Raw genomic sequence first — 16,989 nt, forward strand, 5'->3', positions numbered from 1 at the left:
CAGCGCTCCCTGTAAGCTGTGCACTGGCTCAGGAGAGATTCAAATGCCACCCAGCTGATTAGCAGAGCACCCACAGCTAAGCTGTGTTGTTGTTTCTACTGGTGATGCACATTCACACATGCCTTGTGCACCTAAAATTATTCCGCACATTGATGGGAAAAAAGCCACACACGAGTGAAAAAGATCAGAGGGAACTTCACCCACAATGCCAGTGAGCTCAGCACCAGTCCTGTAAGAATAAAAACAAGTGCTCAGCAGATTTCTGATAACAATGGGTGCAAATTCCAGCCTGAGCCGGCTCTGACTGTTTTACATCAGAATCGAGATTTGCTCCACAGGCTTCCTGTTCCCATTTATAGCAGGGCAGGGGCAATCTACAGGTTGAGGGAAGGTCTGATTTATGCTTCTACCTGGATCCAAGACTAACTATTGTCAGTCCCCGTCCCCTCCCCCATAGACTTGTGCTTGTCACCCTTCCCTCAGCCTCCTCACTTCACCTGGTAGCACGGGGCTGTCATGCAATCATTCAGCAACGCACTGGTGAAATATTTTAAAACAAATTTTAAACCAAGGCCCTGTCGACTCTCAGTAAATTCAGAAACTTACAGTAGTTGACTACCCGATAAGCCTAGACTTACTGGTTAGTCAAGTTGACTACTCACATTTCCCCCCACTTGCTGCCTCTGTATCAGAGGAAGCAAGGGTGGTGGTGAGGAAATAAGAGCTGGTGCTGGGGGAAGCCGGCTTAAAAGCTGATTCTCCCCAGCACCATCTTCACAGTGCTGCCTCCCCCCACCGTGCTGCTGCCTAGATCAGAGGCAGAAGCATCAGAGTGTGGGGGAGGGGAGGCTGCCGTGAAGCAGCCTCTGTCCATGGTGGGCCCAGGACTCCAGGAGGACAGTGAGCTGGTGCCGGAGCAGCCTCTGCCCATGGCCAGCTCAAGCTGCTGCAGACAGGAACTGCTCCAGCCGGGCAGGCAGCCTGGCTCAGTCCCAGCTCACCTTTGGGACCTACCTCCACTCTGGCTTTGCAGTTTAAATGTAATAGGAGCCGGGCTGCCTGCCTGCCTGGCTTTTACTACATTAAAACTGCAGTGCCACAGTGAGGGTAGCTCCCAGACCCTGTGCGAGCCAGGACTTTGCGCTTCTTTCCTTATCAACTAATCATGTAGTCGATAAAAAATCTATCAACTACACAATTGGCGAATTACCCACCTCTTAACATACTATACCTGGGGCTGACAAACACCTGTTAAATGGCTGCATTACCACTTGAATGGCTCTTTCAAAGTTCAGCCTTCTGCTTATAGTTCTGGCTGGCTTTTTCACTTTTAGTTAGCTAGATTCTCTCTGGAGGAAGCAGAGCTACAGATCAGGGTCAGGAAGAGGCAGGTGGGTGGACATCAAGACCCGATGGTGCCCCAAATTTTAGGAGGGACAGCAATGACTGCGGGGACCAGGGCACATGAGGAATCGAGCTTCTTACAGCGGTAAGAAGTGGACAGTTCTTGGTCAGTTCTGTGTGTGGTTTGAAACCTGACCTAACACCCACTGTGGCCAACAGAAAATCTCCCAATTACTTCAGTGGGCTTTGGAGCAGGCTCCTGAGGAGCAAAAGAGGCTGGATGAGGAGTATTTCTGCTGCCACACTGAACTGTTCAGTACCAGCCTCCTAGGCTGTGTCCAGACTCAGGGTTTTTTTCAAAAAAAGTAGCCTTTTTTCGAAAAAACTTCACCTGCGTCTAGACTGCAGCCGCGTTCTTTTGAAATTAAATCGAAAGAATGCGGCTTTTCTTTCAACGGCGGTAAACCTCATTTCATGAGGAAGAATGCCTTTTTTCGAAAGTGCTCTTTCGAAAAAAGGCGTTCTTGAATGCCAACAGGGCTTTTTAGTAAGAGAGCATCCAGACTCACTCGCTGCTATCTTTCGAAAAAGCAGCTTGCTTTTTCGAAAGTACTGCTTGCAGTCTAGACGCTCTTTTTCGAAAGAGGCTTTTTCGAAAGATACTTTCGAAAAAGCCTCTTTCGAAAGAGGCTTGCAGTCTAGACATAGCCCTATTGAATGATGGAACCTACCCCCTAGTATGAGGTGCAAGAGCACCCATGAGCTTCAGAGGGGTAGCCTAGTTAGTCTGTTACAGAAAAACAACAACAAATGGTCTAGTAGCACTTTATAGACTAACAAAACATGTAGGTGGTATCATGAGCTTTCGTGGGCCCAGCCCACTTCTTCAGATGACTTGAGTTATGAGTAGGGGATATGAAAACTCAAAATAAATAGGAGAATGGAAGGGGAGGGGGAAAAAAGGAAGGAGGGTGTGAGACAGAGCATCATTAAATATCTGGAAAATGGGTACTTAAACCTGAGCAGATAAAAATCAAAGTTAATAGATAGATTGCTAAGACAGGAAGGGTACCACTCAGAGAACTGTTAGCACCCTCAGTGGTTATTAAGTAGGTAGCGTCCTAGCCAACCCATATCATGATTGAGTCTATTAGCATGTGAACTGAATTTGTGAAAGAACTGGGATTCCAGTCCTTCCCTATGATTCTGGCTTGTGGAGCTGGCCTGTGACAAGACAGCCACCTGCAGGTCTGTTAAACTGTGGTTAGGCAAGCAGAAGTGTTCACCAACAGGCTTCTCTGTGTTCCCTTAACGTATATCCGATTTGTGTCCATTGATTCTTTCCCACAGAGACCATCCAGTTTGTCCAATATATATAGTAGTGGGGCACTGTTGGCATTTGATGGCATAGATCAGATTACTAGAGGTGCAGTCAAATGACCCTTTGATTTTGTGGCTTATGTTGTTTGCTCCAGTGATGAATTCATCAGTGTAGATATGTAGGCAGAGTTGGCATCTTTTTTGGTTGCAGGGCTGGGCTGCTGGAGGCTTATGATGTGGTTGTGTGGCATGGTTATCAGAAAGAATACCTTTCAGGTTAGGGGGCTGTCTGTAAGTAAGAATAGGTTTTTCTCCTAAGGTGTCTGAGAGTGAGGGATCATTTTCCAAGGTGGGCTGTAGATTATGTATAACGCGTTGGAGGGGTCTGAGTTATGGACTGTAGGTAACCACAAGAGGAGTTTTGTTATTTTCTCTTTTGGGTCTGTCTTGAAGTAGTTCATGTCTGGGTATTTTTTTTGTCTGTCAATGTGTTTTTCACTTCCCCAGGTGAGTATTTCAGTTTTAGGAATGCTCTGTAAAGATCCTGTAGGTGACTGTCTCTGTCTGTGGAGTCAGAGCAAATCCAGTTGTATCGTTGGGCTTGGCTATATTCAATCGACTGAAAAATGTGTCTGGGATGGAAGCTGGAGGCATGAAGGTAAATGTAGCGGTCGGTGGGTTTCCAATATAGGATGGTGGAAATTTATCCATTATTTAACTGTACTGTAATGTCCAGGAAGTGGATTTCCCTTGTGGACTGGTCCAGGCTGAGATTGATAGTGGGGTGGAAGTTGTTGAAATCCTTGTGGGATTCTTCAAGAGTGTCTTTTCTGTGGGTCCATATGATGAAGATGTCATCGATGTAGCGTAAGTAAAGTAGGGATATTAGGGGGCGAGAGCTGAGGAAACGTTCAAGGTCAGCCATAAAGATGTTGGCATATTGTGGTACCATGTGAGTGCCCATGGCTGTGCCACTGATTTGGAGATAGAAATTATTTCTGAATTGGAAGTAGTTGTGGCTACTAAATATCAACTAATTGACTAATTAAATAGTCAACATGTTTTGCATCAACTATTCAATTAGTTGATAGGGCGCCTCCGAAGTGTAGCAACAGCCACTGTTGCTACACCTCAAAGGCGAAAGTGCCACGTGGAGCTTGGGATCAGCTGGGGACTCCCCAGCTGATCCCGGGCTCCACATGGCTCTGCCTCTGTCGCTTTGAAACGCCACGTGAAACCTGATGATGGGCTCCCCGTGGTGTTTCAAAGTGGCAGCGCCACACAGAGTCCGGGTTCAATGGGGGAATCCACAGCTGATCCTGGGCTCCAGGTGGCGCTGCCACTTTGAAATGCTGCGTGAAGCATGGGGACACCCCAGCTGGCCCCGGGCTGCACGTGGTGTTTCAAAGTGGCAGCGTTGAGTGGAGCCCAGGGTCTGGCCCCAGGTTTTAAGCGGCGCTACTGCTTTCAACTCCCCTGTTCTTCTTCTCCCCCGCCTTACTGCCTCTTTCTGATAGAGGCAGCAAAGGGGGGGGTTGAGGAAAGTGATTAGTCGACTATCCTGTTGACTAGTCCGTCATATCCCTACTACGGAGTCCAACTGTTTGGCCCAAGGCTATCTCCGAACACGCAGAAAAAGAGAAAAAAGCTTGAGAGAAGATCCAGTGTAAACAGCAATCAAATGAAACAGTGTGAAGCAAATCGAAATGGGCCGAAGCAGTGATGTTCCAATGCAGATTTGAGCTTCCTTGCATCTGAAAGCAGGGTCCATTCCAGCAAGCAAAGGTCACTGTTCTGTCCAACAGCCAGAACGCCGTGCAGTCTGGGGACAATCGGAGTGCCCCTGCTCCAGCTCTAGGAAAAGACGCTTTTATTTTGATGATCACAATTGGCAAAGCAGTTAGACTGAGTCACAGGGATGAGAATCGCCCATTCCCTCTAGCCATCAGACTGGGCTCATGTGAACCCCTTCTCTCACCAGCAGAGCAAACAACTGCAAAAAATCAGCAAAGGAACAAAGGGAGCAAGGATGAGGCACCAGGAGGGGAGCCCAGCAGTGCAACCCTGCAACTGACTTGCTGGGTGATTCGGGGCACATCCTTCAGCAGCTCTGTACCTCAGTTTCCCCTCTGGAAAATGGGGATATTGTCTCCCACAGAGAGGCTGAACTTGTTATCATTGGCCAAGCAGCTAGAAATCCCCCAAGGAACATTGCTGCACAGCAGGAGTGCAAAGTGTTCTGACTGAAACAGTGACAAGCTAAGGAAATGAAGGAGTAACCAGCAACGCTCAGCGCCCCTCTAGAATCGGACCTGAGGCAGACGGCTTTGAAAGGAGGTGAGAAGTGGGCCTCTGCCAAGCCCAATGAGCAAGTGCTGGCAGAGGGAGGGCTGAAGGAATCCACCCTCTCCCCGCTCGCCTGGTGGCACACAAATGCAAGCGAGACAGCAGTGATCCCACATGGCTGAAAGAACGCGGCTCCCTGTAGCCTGTCCAACAACAGCCCACGTGGATCATAAAACCGTCTCTCCCGTCCATGTGGTTTGCGTTGCTAGGAGACAAGGTACCAAACACAACCTCACGTGGGCTCTGTAAAACCTTATATCCCCTCAGACCCGGAGTTCAGCTGAAAAATTTGCATCACCTAATTAGAACCAAACCGAGTGTATTAAAAAAAAGCAAAAAAAAAAAAAAAAAAAACCCAACCCCCTCCAAATTCCCCCTCACTCCCTGCCACAATTTCAATTACAATATAACTTGAAAGCTGCCTCCCTGGCCTCTCCCCTCCCCCCGGCAAGGTTTCCTTGCAGAAGCTTTGTTGGCAGGGCTCAGCTGCTAAGAACATTTGAAGGCTAAAGTCACTTCCTTTGCTTAGTGCCCAAAAGGCAGGTGCAGCTCTTTCTCTGGCCTTCCCAGGGAAAGAAGCAAACAGAGCTCCTGGGAAACACAAGGAGGCCTTGAAACAGTTGTTCTGGGTTTGGCTGCCGTGAGTGGCCATGGGGCTGTTGCTCTGCAAGGAGCAGGAGACACTGATCTCTCCTTTACAACCAGAGACAAGGTTGTCTGGTTCATTTGTTTTAAGCAGCTAGAATAAGGGGCACTGTGGCCAGTTCTCTTCCCCATCACTTCTCTTCAACTAGCCCCGTTCCAGCTGGCAGGCCCCGGCTATCCCAGTCCTGGATCCCCCCCCACAGCTCTGCTGGTGCACCCCACATTGCTTAGCCATGACCTGTGACCCCGTCACCTGCAGCAGCCCTTCCGTTTCCAGACATTCCACATCGCACTGCCTGCTCCCCCCAGACCGCCTTTGGAATGCCCCCCCCTCCCGCTAACTCAGGCAGGGGCCTCTTGTGAGCCAGACCACAAGACGTGTCACGTGTCATGGTAGTTTTACTTTTACGGCAGCTGGAGAAAACTGAGGCCAGATGAAGGCACAACAGCCCCAACCAGAGTTCACTTCAGAGTCCAGCAGCAACTTCTCCATTTTCTGGCTTTTTAGGACCCTTCTGTCTTGGGAAGTTCAGTCGATTAGGTTCTCATCTGTTCATTTTTTCCCTTTGCAGACTACTGAGCAGGGAGGTCACTGCCATGCAAACCTGCCTGCTGTGCTAGCTCCCACACCCGACCTGCCGCAGCGTGACAGCAAGGAGGTGCCAGAAAAGGCCGCGTTAGGCAGCTTGTGTCTCCTTTTCAACAAATGCAGATCCTACCTATATGCACCTCACCTAGCAGCTGGCTAAGGCAGGGACAGGCACGAAACCAAACTGTCTCTGGCTCAGCTCAGAGGTGCTACCTTTCATCGCAGGATCTGATCATGCTGCAAGTGTCAAGGCCAGCGTGCGGGAGCTGAGCATTCTCCTCCTCATTTAATAAAGGGGGGAAATAAGACAGAGAGTCTCCCAAGCTTCCAAAGTGAGTCAAGTAGCAGAGTTGGAAACAGCAGGCAAAAATCCGGATTTCTCGTCCTTGCCCCGCTCTAACCATCAGGCAAGGTGCCCATCACACCACCTATCTGAGTTTAGCATCTAGCCATCTGGTTTTGCAATGTGCGTCACAGGACTTTTCCCATTTATCACATTAGTCAGTGACCCAGCTCCCTGGTGCGAGTTCCTCACCTTGCCAGGCCTCTCTCCATCCATCACACAGCAGGACCTCCCCATCTGGTGCTAAAGAACAGAATGGGGGAGGCCTGTTGCTAGGTAGCATGGGACTGGCCAAGCCCGGACCAGCCCGCCTTGAGGGTGGGAAGTACCAGGGAAGCATTAGAGGGGTCTTTTTTCAATTGCTTGACACCTCCTGGCTTCAGGCTGCTGGCCTCTAGAAACCTGTGTGGGGCTGGCAGTGTGTGGGCCGGGGAGCAGTGCTCTTGTGAGGTTGAGACACATTTTTGGCAGCTCACATCCTGTGATTTCTCCTGGCCCCCGTCCCACCTCTGTTTGATGTGCCAGTCAGAGTAGAAAAATATGAACTGGCCCAGAGCACTTCCTTGAGCAAGGATTACTCACCCGCTCTGAACTGCTTTGTTGTTTGAGCCGTCAGATGGACACAGCCTGCTGGCTAATTGCTGTCCAGGCTCCCCTTGCGAGCTGCCTGGCCTGCCGTCCAACACATGGAGATGGCAGCCATTCCAGAGCAGTTAGAGCCCTCCCGTTGCCCTGTGCTGTAGGGCTGATGCAGTGGAAAGCAGCTGCAGGAGGCGAGTGTGCTGCCAGGACAGGCAGCTGGCGAAATAACTCACCCACCCCTCCTATAAGCCAGGAAGAGAGAAAGGAAAACATCCCTCTACCTCAAACAGCCGGGGAGAAGCGAGCAGAGCCGGGGCTGGGTTTCCAGGAGAAGCTGCCAACCCACTTGTCCTTGTCAGATCATGGAAGATCTGAGAAGGTGGGTGCTGCATGAACAACTTCAGAGCTACTGTTGGATTGCTACAGCGTGGCGGGGGCTGAGCCTGAGACACCCACGGAACTGGTGCATTGTCCCAAGGACCATCCGTGCCGGGCGCCCTAGCTCCCTGTCGGCACAGGTGCGGGAAGCAGGGCTGCGTACACCCCTTGGCTTGAAGTGGTTTCCAGGATATCCAGGGTTTTCAGTTCAATCCCTCTCAGCATTCCTACTATAAACATTGTTCCAGCCCCCTGCCTGCCAACATCCCCTGGGGCAGCCAGCTGGGTGACGTGCCTCCTGCCCACAACCCTTGCCTATATTCAAAGCCACTGGTGCCATGCTGTGGTGGAGGTCTGCGGCTACTCTGGTGCTGGTCACAGTGTTCCCTGTAATTTTTTTCCATCCATGGGCAGAATAAATTTTGTTACATGCACCAAGGCATGTGCAGATGTGCACCACCAATAAAAACACATGCTGCCAGCTATGGGCACTCTTCTAGTCAGCTGGGCGACACCTGAATCTCTCCTGGGTGGCTGTTCAAGCACAGAGCTTACAGGAAAAACACTGGTCACATACCCCTGGGGTATGTCTAACACAGTACCTCATGATGCTGATGGGGTAGTGGCTACCCTACCACCACAATATACCCCCAAGGGGCTCTTGCAGTAGGTATGTCAGAGTAAGGCCAATATGGTACATCCCCAATGTACTGCTACGGCACCAATGACCCCCGAATAGCACCACCAAAGCTCCAAGCTGGTATGTGAACACGTGGTCTGCCTCACACTGATGGATGCATTACCGGCTGATGCAGTACAACACTAGAATGATAAGCACCGAAGAAATACCTAGAGGTCAGGGATGCAACATGTCAGCATGCGGTCAGCGTAGCACTGTGCCCTTGTACCACTCGCTCTGCCTGGGCAGTGGCGCCTGAATCAAATCCAAGGGCTGGAGAGATGATCTGAGTCAGGGGCATATGCTGGGACTGTGGTTTGGGGTTGTAGTTTGGCTAAGTAGGCTGTGACGAATGTTCATTCCTGGTGGGTGTATCACAGCCAAGGCTTCCGGAGAAAGCAGCCAGTGGAACACAGAAACAGGTCGGTGAAAGGGAGGGCCATATCCGCTGCAGTCTGTACACTCCAGAGGATGCAGCTGTATCCTCCGTGCCAGACCTGTGCCTGCATTTTCCTTCGTCAGGGCTCGAGTGAGCCTTGCATGCCCCTCCCAGCACAAGCTGGAGGCTGATCCCTGCTTGCTGTCCCTGGGCCTGCCCTCTAGATAGAAAGCATTGAAAGGGGCAGGAAAGGGGATTTGATATGTCCAGCCTCGTGCCACAGTCTTACCTGTCAAGATCCTTCTATCACCTCCAGTGGGATGCTGGGGCCATCAAGTTTAAAGGGAGAATGGTCTCAGGCTTGCCTCAGACTCAGGTAGATTCCACCCGTCCAGTCTTCCGGCGAGAAGAAAAGATCCAGCCAGGTGCCAATGTCGGTTGTGTCCCACAACACCAAGCCCATCACTGAGCAAAGCAAGAGGAAAGAATAACCTCAGGAAGGGAGAAAGGCTAAAAACAAACCCAAGGACCTTCCCCATTCGCTCAGAGGATGAGAGGGGATGAAAGTCAATCACTGAAGCCTGGCTCTGCTCCAACCCGGAGGGAGACTCGGTCACTGGGCTTCCAGCAGGTGCTGCTCAGAAAGTCTCTTATCTCTTCCGTTCCTCAGCTCTGTCTGCTAACAGGACTAGAGACATTCCTGAAACTGCTGCAGCTGTGCCAACTTCCTGGCTAGTTTCACCTCCCCTTTGTAGAAGAAAATCAGCCAAGCCCAGATGCTACAAGGAGAAAGACCATGCTTAGGAGAGCAGGGCACTAAGGGGAGGGATGGGAGCTCATGCAAAAGTCAGGCCAGCTTGGGGGAATTCAAACCTGTCTCTGATTTCTCTGGATGTTCCAAGCCTGCTGCGGAACCCACGTTTCAACCCATTGACAGACATGGTCTTGGCCTGCAGGAAGCTGCTTGGTGCTGGACCATGAGCAAAGCCAGGCAGACACCCTGACTCCCACAGTAATAACGATCACCCATTAGAAACACCACTCTCTTCCTTTCCTCCATTCGTTCCCCTCCACAGCACCTCTGGAGAGGGGGCAGACAACTTCCTAATCCCAGGAAACACTGTGGGGTGCAGACCTTCTCCCCTGGTTTCTGGGTCAGCCCTCTATGCATTGCTAAGGTAGGCAAGACTGAATCCAGAGCTGCTCCTAAGAAACTAGGAGCCTTTGCAGGACTCCACAAGAGACTGCAGTAATAAAATACCCTTCAAGGTCTTACCAGGGGCTGTACCCAGAATCCATTCTGGTTCAGCCCAGAGCTCTGGTTCAAGACTTCTGCCTTCACACCCGGAGTGTAATGGAAGGAGAAGGAAGGTCAGAAGCAGAGAGGCTGCTGAAGAAGAGGAGGGATAGTTCTAGGGTTACAGTGCTAGCCTAAGATGTTCAAGACCTGGACTTACTGCCACACACGTCCTGGGAAACCATACGTGCAGAGCCTCAAAGGTATTTAGACTAACTTTTATTGAAATGGATTTAAAGGGAAACAAGGCACGTGGGTCTCTAGCTTCTTTGTGTTTCGGCTCCCTACCTCTATAGGGGGGCTAATAGGATTGCCCTCCCTCATAGGAATACTGAGAGGATAAATTACAGACTGCAAAGTGCTCAGATGCTAATAGACGGATGGTTGATTCTCTATCACATCTGTTACTGCCCTGCTGGTACATCAGTACTTGAAAGAGGCAATTTATGCTGCATAAGCTTTGTTGGGCGCAGATGGAATTTATCAGCCTTTTCCATAGAATACACAATTCCAAATGGTTAACACCTGGGGGGTTATATTAAATGGCTTAAAATGCCCTCTCTCAGGGGAGTGACACCAGGGAACCTCCTACCCTGGCTGATTCATGAACCTTTTGGCTCTCACCTCAGAATACCCTTGAGCCTGCCAAGGGTCCCTTATTTAAAACTGCTCAAGAGGATCACGATTAATTCTCAACACAGCACACGGATAGTCACAGCAGACTGGTTCTGGCTGATGTTGCTGTCGCTCTGTGGGTCACTCCTGTATTCAGGGATGCTGGTCAGTAATGGGAAGGGGACAGCTTTCCATTGAAACTTGTTTTTTAATGGAAATTTGGGGTTTTGACTCCAATGCTTCAGGGAAAGTACCTGGCTTTCTTTGAATTTGTTGATATTTTGCCAAAAAACAGAATAAAAATAAAATGTAAAAAGTTTGCAGAGGGTTTTTAAATGAAAAATATTTTTTTTTCTGCAGGGGCTGAGAGGGAAGAGAACCATTTCTTGATCGGTTCTATTTCCCACCCTCAGTTCTTGTCTATGAATCCCTGTCCTGAAGAGCAGGGGGAAAAAAAAAATCACAGACACCATGGAATAGGATTCCTCCCTCCTCCTCCCCCCTCACAGACACAGAGAGGGTCAAGCTAAGAAAGAGAAAACTCAGAAAAAAGTTAAAAAACAACTAATAGTCTTGCCACACTTTAGAGACTAACAAAACATGTAGAGGGTGGTATGAGCTTTTGTGGGCACAACCCACTTCTTCAGATGAATGGAGTTATTAAAGGTCCAGTTTTTAAATAAATAGGGGATAGGAGGGGAGAGAAGGAAAAAGGGGGAAAGAAATAGCCCATTAGAGTGTCCATGCTACATGAAGCTGATTTTGCAGTGGAGATGCTCATATTTGGGCTTGGCTAACCTGGCTGTGTAGACCCAGACTAACTGTACAGTGCAGATACACCTGGACGCAGCAGAGCTGCTCTAAGGAACACAGCCGCTTTTTCGGAACAGTTTCTGAAAAAGTGGACATGTTCTTTTGGCAGCCCTGTATTCCTCTTGGTGAGAGGAATAAGGGATGTTCCAAAAGAGGAATTATTTCCAAAATTTGGCCCCACGTAGACAGGCCAAATTTCAGAAAAGCCTCTTTTGGAAAAAAAGCGGAAAGAGATAATTTTCGTAACTTTTTCCGACTTTTCTCTACAGCGTAGACAGATGACATGGTCCACAGCATGAGAAAGTCTGAGAACCTTTGATCTAATGTTTGCAGTTGAGCTGTAGGCGTATCCACTAAATATTTCCCATCAGTGCTGCATTTGCCACGTGAGGTCACGTCTAAGTGCCAGGACTCCCCTCTAATATTTCCTAACATCTTCTCAGAAGCTGGGAAGGAAGTTGCCCAATGAACTCTGGAAATCACTATACAGCATTCCCTACCTTGCACCGGGCATTTGTGTTCTTCTCTTTGGATTGTGTATGTATGGGGAGGGAAGGGTTCCTCTAGAAGTATACCTTCTGATATTCTCCATGGAGGTTTGGGGCACTCCTCCTCATGTTCTGGTTGGGTTTTGTGTTATTGGGAGGGTATCTGCTGATCCTCCATGGGTTCTTTGGGGTTCCCTCTAATATTCTGCCATGATTCTAAAGACTCTGTTCCAATATCTTACTCTGACATTTTCCCCTCATCCTCCCAATTGGCAAGCACCATGGATGGAAGCCACCAGTTCATTCTTGCAGGGCACAACTGGCACTGCCTCCAACTGGGATGACTGAAGGTAGGAAGTTTCTATGACAGCCATTTGGACAACAAGAGATGTCACTGATCAGCACAAACTGACTGCTTTGTTCACATAAAGATGAGTTCGTATGCTTTAGGGGAGCTCTGTCTAGCAAGAAATCGATTGGATTTTTACTATCTACGCACACTCCCATTTTACTTGGAAAGTGAAATTTCATTTTTTAGGACACCCAGGGGCCCATAAGAATTTTAGAGGCCAGTTGATAATGGCAAAGCCCATCGAGAAATACATTGTACGGATAGTGAATCTACTTAAAACATCCTCATGTTATGGTTACCACATCCACCCTCAACCCATTTGTTTCATCCACCTATTTTCACCTGTCATAATGGCAGGGACAATCTCAGTTCCTAGCACACTAGGTCCCCATTCCCTGCCTGGGGACCCCCTAGGAGCTATAGTAATATGAACAATTACAGTCTTTTAATTTGATTATTCCCACATTTCTGCAAACAGAAAGGATAGTTTCCTGTTCAGAAACAGGGAAGGGGAGTCAAGAAGTGAAAGATACATGCAATCCCCTCCCTTTGTCCCCTGAGACTACCACTTCAGTGCATTGACTCAAAGGGACACACATCTTCTCTCTTGCAGACTTAGCTGCAGAGGTTCTAACAGGCCATAAATCAGCCCCACTGAAGTAGCTGGAAAGTTTTTTTCCCTCTCACACTGAGCAGCTGAGAGGTAGGGGTGAGTGTCTGGGTGAGTGTGTATGTGAGTGAGAGAGAGAGAGAGAAGCAGTATACATCTCAGCAGAAGGGCTTGCAAATTCTTCTGGGATGCTAGAGGAAATATAAGGAACTGCATCTGAGTGGGAGAGAACAGTTCTATGATAATATTTACATACTGTGTTCCTCTGCGGGCGCAGCTCTTGCTTCATGCAGTCGTCCCGTGGACCTTCAGCCTGGACGCTCTGATCTGGAGTCCTGAGCACACGGTTTTTAGGAAGTTGGCTGTGATCTTTTCTTAGCCATACAACTGCCTCACTGCACCAACGCCCTGGTGGACCCTTCTGAGAAACACTGACCAAAGCTTGGAACACAAGTGGAATTTCATGAATCATTGGGGATCTCTCCAATGCATACCAGTCTAACATGTTTAATAAGGAGGGGAATTTACTCCTGCCACTATAGCCTGACACTGACTGGCAGCAGTATCTGCTGTTCAAGCTTCCACCTTATAGCCCTGCCAAAGCACCTCAACCTGCCCATGCATCATCTCCTGATATTTCAATCCTACATTCTTTGCTACTGCATTTCAACCCCTGAGAAGCTAAATAAATGTCCCAGAGCCAGCTGAGAATATACACATCTCTCCTCTCCTAGATCATAAAGTAAATACATGCATTGCCAACAGCCCATAGGCATACACATGGAAAGAATGTGACTGACAGGGCAGTGTGTGTCTGGATCTGTAATCGATTCCGTTAGCCCACAATGTACATGTGCATTTGCTTCATTATCAGAGAAAGAGATAGACCTCTGGGGGGTACACATGTCCAAGTAACCAACCATCCTTCCCATTTTAAATGGTGTGGAAAAAGGAAAATTAACAAGAGGACTCTAGAGATATAGGAGAGATGTTGTCTCCCCATATAAGGAGCATAGCCTAGTGGAGGAGAAAGTGAAGACTTCCAGGTTTTATTCTCCTCTCTACTACTGACTCACTTTTTCAGCATAGAGAAGTCACTAAAATGTCTCCGTGCCTCAGTTTCCCCAGGATTCAAAAACATCTCTCCTTTCATGGCAGGATTGCAAGCCAAAGTGTAATCTTGTATGTGTGCGCAAAGTGCTTTCAGATCTTCCATTGAAAGGAGCTGTTAACATGCTTATTACTGTTTATCTCCAGGAATAAAAGCAATAAGGTGTAAGTGAGACACATTCATGGACTGGAGAGGAAAGGGTAGAAATGCAACATCCCTCCTCCCTGACTGGAATTACTTCTATCACACATGGGCTGCCATTCCCCACAAATCAGCTGGTACCTTCTTCGAACTCTGTTGGTTAGATCCCTCAGTAAGGCAAGGGAGCGTCAACCTTCCTTAAAGGCTGGTAAGGGAAGATAAAACGCTGAGAAAGACAATCCATTATTATCCCTATCCCAGACAGGCAGAGGTTCCCAGAAAAGAAAGAAAACCTGCTGGCAAGGCCCAGTGATGTAATTAGCACAAGGCCAAGGAACATCCAAGCAGAAGGAACAGCCATTGCTCACTGATTAATAAGCTTTGACTGCTTAAGATTTCCATCGGCCAACTTCTGGGGCCAATGTTTGTATTGGACTTCTAGCTATCAAGTGCACTCACTGATGAGCGGCTGCACACACAGACAATTCCCCAGCTGTCCGCAGGACTACGTGAGAGTCACTGCTCACTAGGCTCAGTGAGAGATTCACAATCTGGCTGTGAGTTTGGACCGGTTTCCTAATCCACATGGGTCCCATTCATTCCTACTGTGATTACAATGAAGGCTGCATGGAGTTACACCAGGGATAATGGGGCCCCTTTATCTCCATTTACTATGCAAATGAGTTCCCAGCAATTCTGCAACTCCCTGGTGGCCCCTGCACTCCTGGGAAGGGTAGAGCAAAGAAGTGAATGACTAAACTCCTTTAGTCTGAAGAGGACGTGGCAGCTTCTGGAAAGCTGTTCTTGGTACCAGGAGATTTCAGCTCCAGTTGACGTGTACGTTAGCTGCCCTGGTTTATCATCATGAAGATGATACGAGCTGGGAACCAGAGTCTGAATGCTGGTGTACAAGGATAATTACAGGCCCTTTGTGTAATCCTGTACTCCCATTTAACGCAATAGCAGTCCCTGGCTTCTACTCTTCAGCCATCAGAATGGAATAGATGTGGCTTGAAACTATCCTCCAAACATGACAGCTACAAGGTCTGCTGCTCTGGGAGCAGTACAGCAAGTTACTCTCTTTCATTTGCATAGCAGGTGGAAGCCATAATTCACCAATTGTCATTCCTTTCTTGCTCAAGTAGCTCATCTTTGGCTAATGATCAAGTAGTACAAGGGTGTTTGTCAAGAGAATGATGTAAATCCCTCATGCATAACAAATGTGCAGGATCCTGGAAGCAGGGCACAAAGGATCCAGAAGACGCATAAAATATACCAGTTTCCTCAGCAGGGCATGAACGGTATTATTCTTGCATTAAATCTTAAGCTGACCCTTAAATCATCCATGCACAGCTCTTGCACTTTTGCTGGTATGGACAGTTGGGCCATGGGGATTTCAGCAACCATCACAGCAAGTGGGAAAAGGGTCCACGTCAGGAATTTGATTGGGAATACTGGGCAGAGAAGGCTCTCTCACCTCCTCCGATACAAAACGAAGTTGTCACTTTCACAGAGGACCGTCTTCAAGAGCAGGCCCTTCCATCACAACTGCAAAACAAGCAGTCTGACTCCCTCACTACATAGTCAGCTCAGGGGGAAATTGCTCCAGCTGCTCTCTCATATCTGCAGAACATACTGGAGTTCCAGTTGTGAAGATCTGCACAGAACAACTCCATGTCTCTGCCTAGACACAACAAAGAATCAAAGTAGCTAGAACCGTTGTACTTCAGAAACCACGTTTAGAGTTGACGGGGGAGCTGCACCAAGGAATCTATTTGCACCAAGAAGTTTAATTGGTCCTACACAAAACCCTACTATACTGAATAGCCTTGAGTGCTATCTGCTGGCTCCTTATCTGTTAATTGTCTAGCTACAGATAGAGAGCACGCTGATGAAACCAAATACTCAACCCACTGCAATCTCAGTCATCTCCCCTCCCCATTAAGCGATGGCGAAGGGGGTAGGATCTACATACTCTCTACCTTCATACAATCCACCTTTCTGGTAACCTTTGTTTCTGGGCTGCCTCTGGCAGAATGGGAAAAAAAAACCCATGAAAAACCCAAAACTTTTTATTTATGGTTGTGTCCATGGGCTACTCCGTCTAGACAGCTGGTATTCGTATCTGAAGATGGCTTGGAATTTGAAATGCCATTTATTTATCAGGAGAAATAAAAACCCTGAGATTAAACAGTTCATAAAAATAAGTTGGGAACTGACACCAGGCTGGAGGAGACAAAAGGTAACAATGTCTAGGGCAGGCGTCTTCATTTGTCTTGGCCAAAGAGATGTTTTCACAGAAAACAAAAAACAAGGCAGCTCGGCTTCAGCAAAATATCTTTCTCTCTCTCTCCCCCTCCCCCCCAACTTCACGGAACACATCCCCACAAGGGAGCCTTGAAACAAACCGTTCAGTCAATTGGAAAGGATAGCGGGAAAGCCACAGGTGTCCTTTATCCGCAGGAAGGCTGAGGACCAGTAGTCGCTCCGTGTTCAGGGAGGAAAGGGATCAGGACCAGCCAGCTGAAGAGCTGCATGCGAAAGAGGAGAGAGCTGGAAGTGAGAGTCCTCCACCTGCTCCGTTCTCTGGCACAGAGGTTACAGGGCAAGCCATGCCTGCCTGATTTTGGAGTGGAACTTTTGCAGGACACTGCACCTGCTTGTCTTCAGATATTCCATTCCAGTTCACAGATTCCAGGAGGATTCACAGAGCTTTTAAAATGCAGCATGGACACAGCAAAATAAATGTCTAGATCCCACCCTCTCCCTCTCCCTGAATGAGCAACGCACAGTCACCCAGGGGGACACTTAAAGAGAGTTTAATGGAACCACCCCATCATTTTAAACAACAGCTGCAGAACTTTAAAGAGGAACCGCATGTAGGCATGAGACCTCCCCTCTTACAAAGAGCTGCCGGCTCTGTGTTGAAGCTGAAAGTTCATATGAATATAAATGAC

The 16,989-nt window shown here is 48.4% G+C and overlaps 1 long non-coding RNA gene across 1 annotated transcript in view; it reads right to left on the reverse strand.

Moving 5' to 3' along the window:
* Window positions 1–16,770, reverse strand: part of LOC142819427 (uncharacterized) — a 48,119-nt gene extending 31,349 nt beyond the window's left edge. Inside the window, exons 1-3 of the long non-coding RNA XR_012897312.1 lie at window positions 16,441–16,770; window positions 13,037–13,221; window positions 8,895–9,070 (exon numbers count right to left, since the gene is read on the reverse strand). This is a non-coding gene — a long non-coding RNA (uncharacterized LOC142819427). The remainder of the gene's footprint in view (window positions 1–8,894; window positions 9,071–13,036; window positions 13,222–16,440) is intronic.
* Between the last annotated feature and the right edge of the window lie 219 nt (window positions 16,771–16,989).

The sequence above is a fragment of the Pelodiscus sinensis genome, chromosome 23, assembly GCF_049634645.1.
Source record: "Pelodiscus sinensis isolate JC-2024 chromosome 23, ASM4963464v1, whole genome shotgun sequence".
NCBI lineage: Eukaryota > Metazoa > Chordata > Testudines > Trionychidae > Pelodiscus > Pelodiscus sinensis.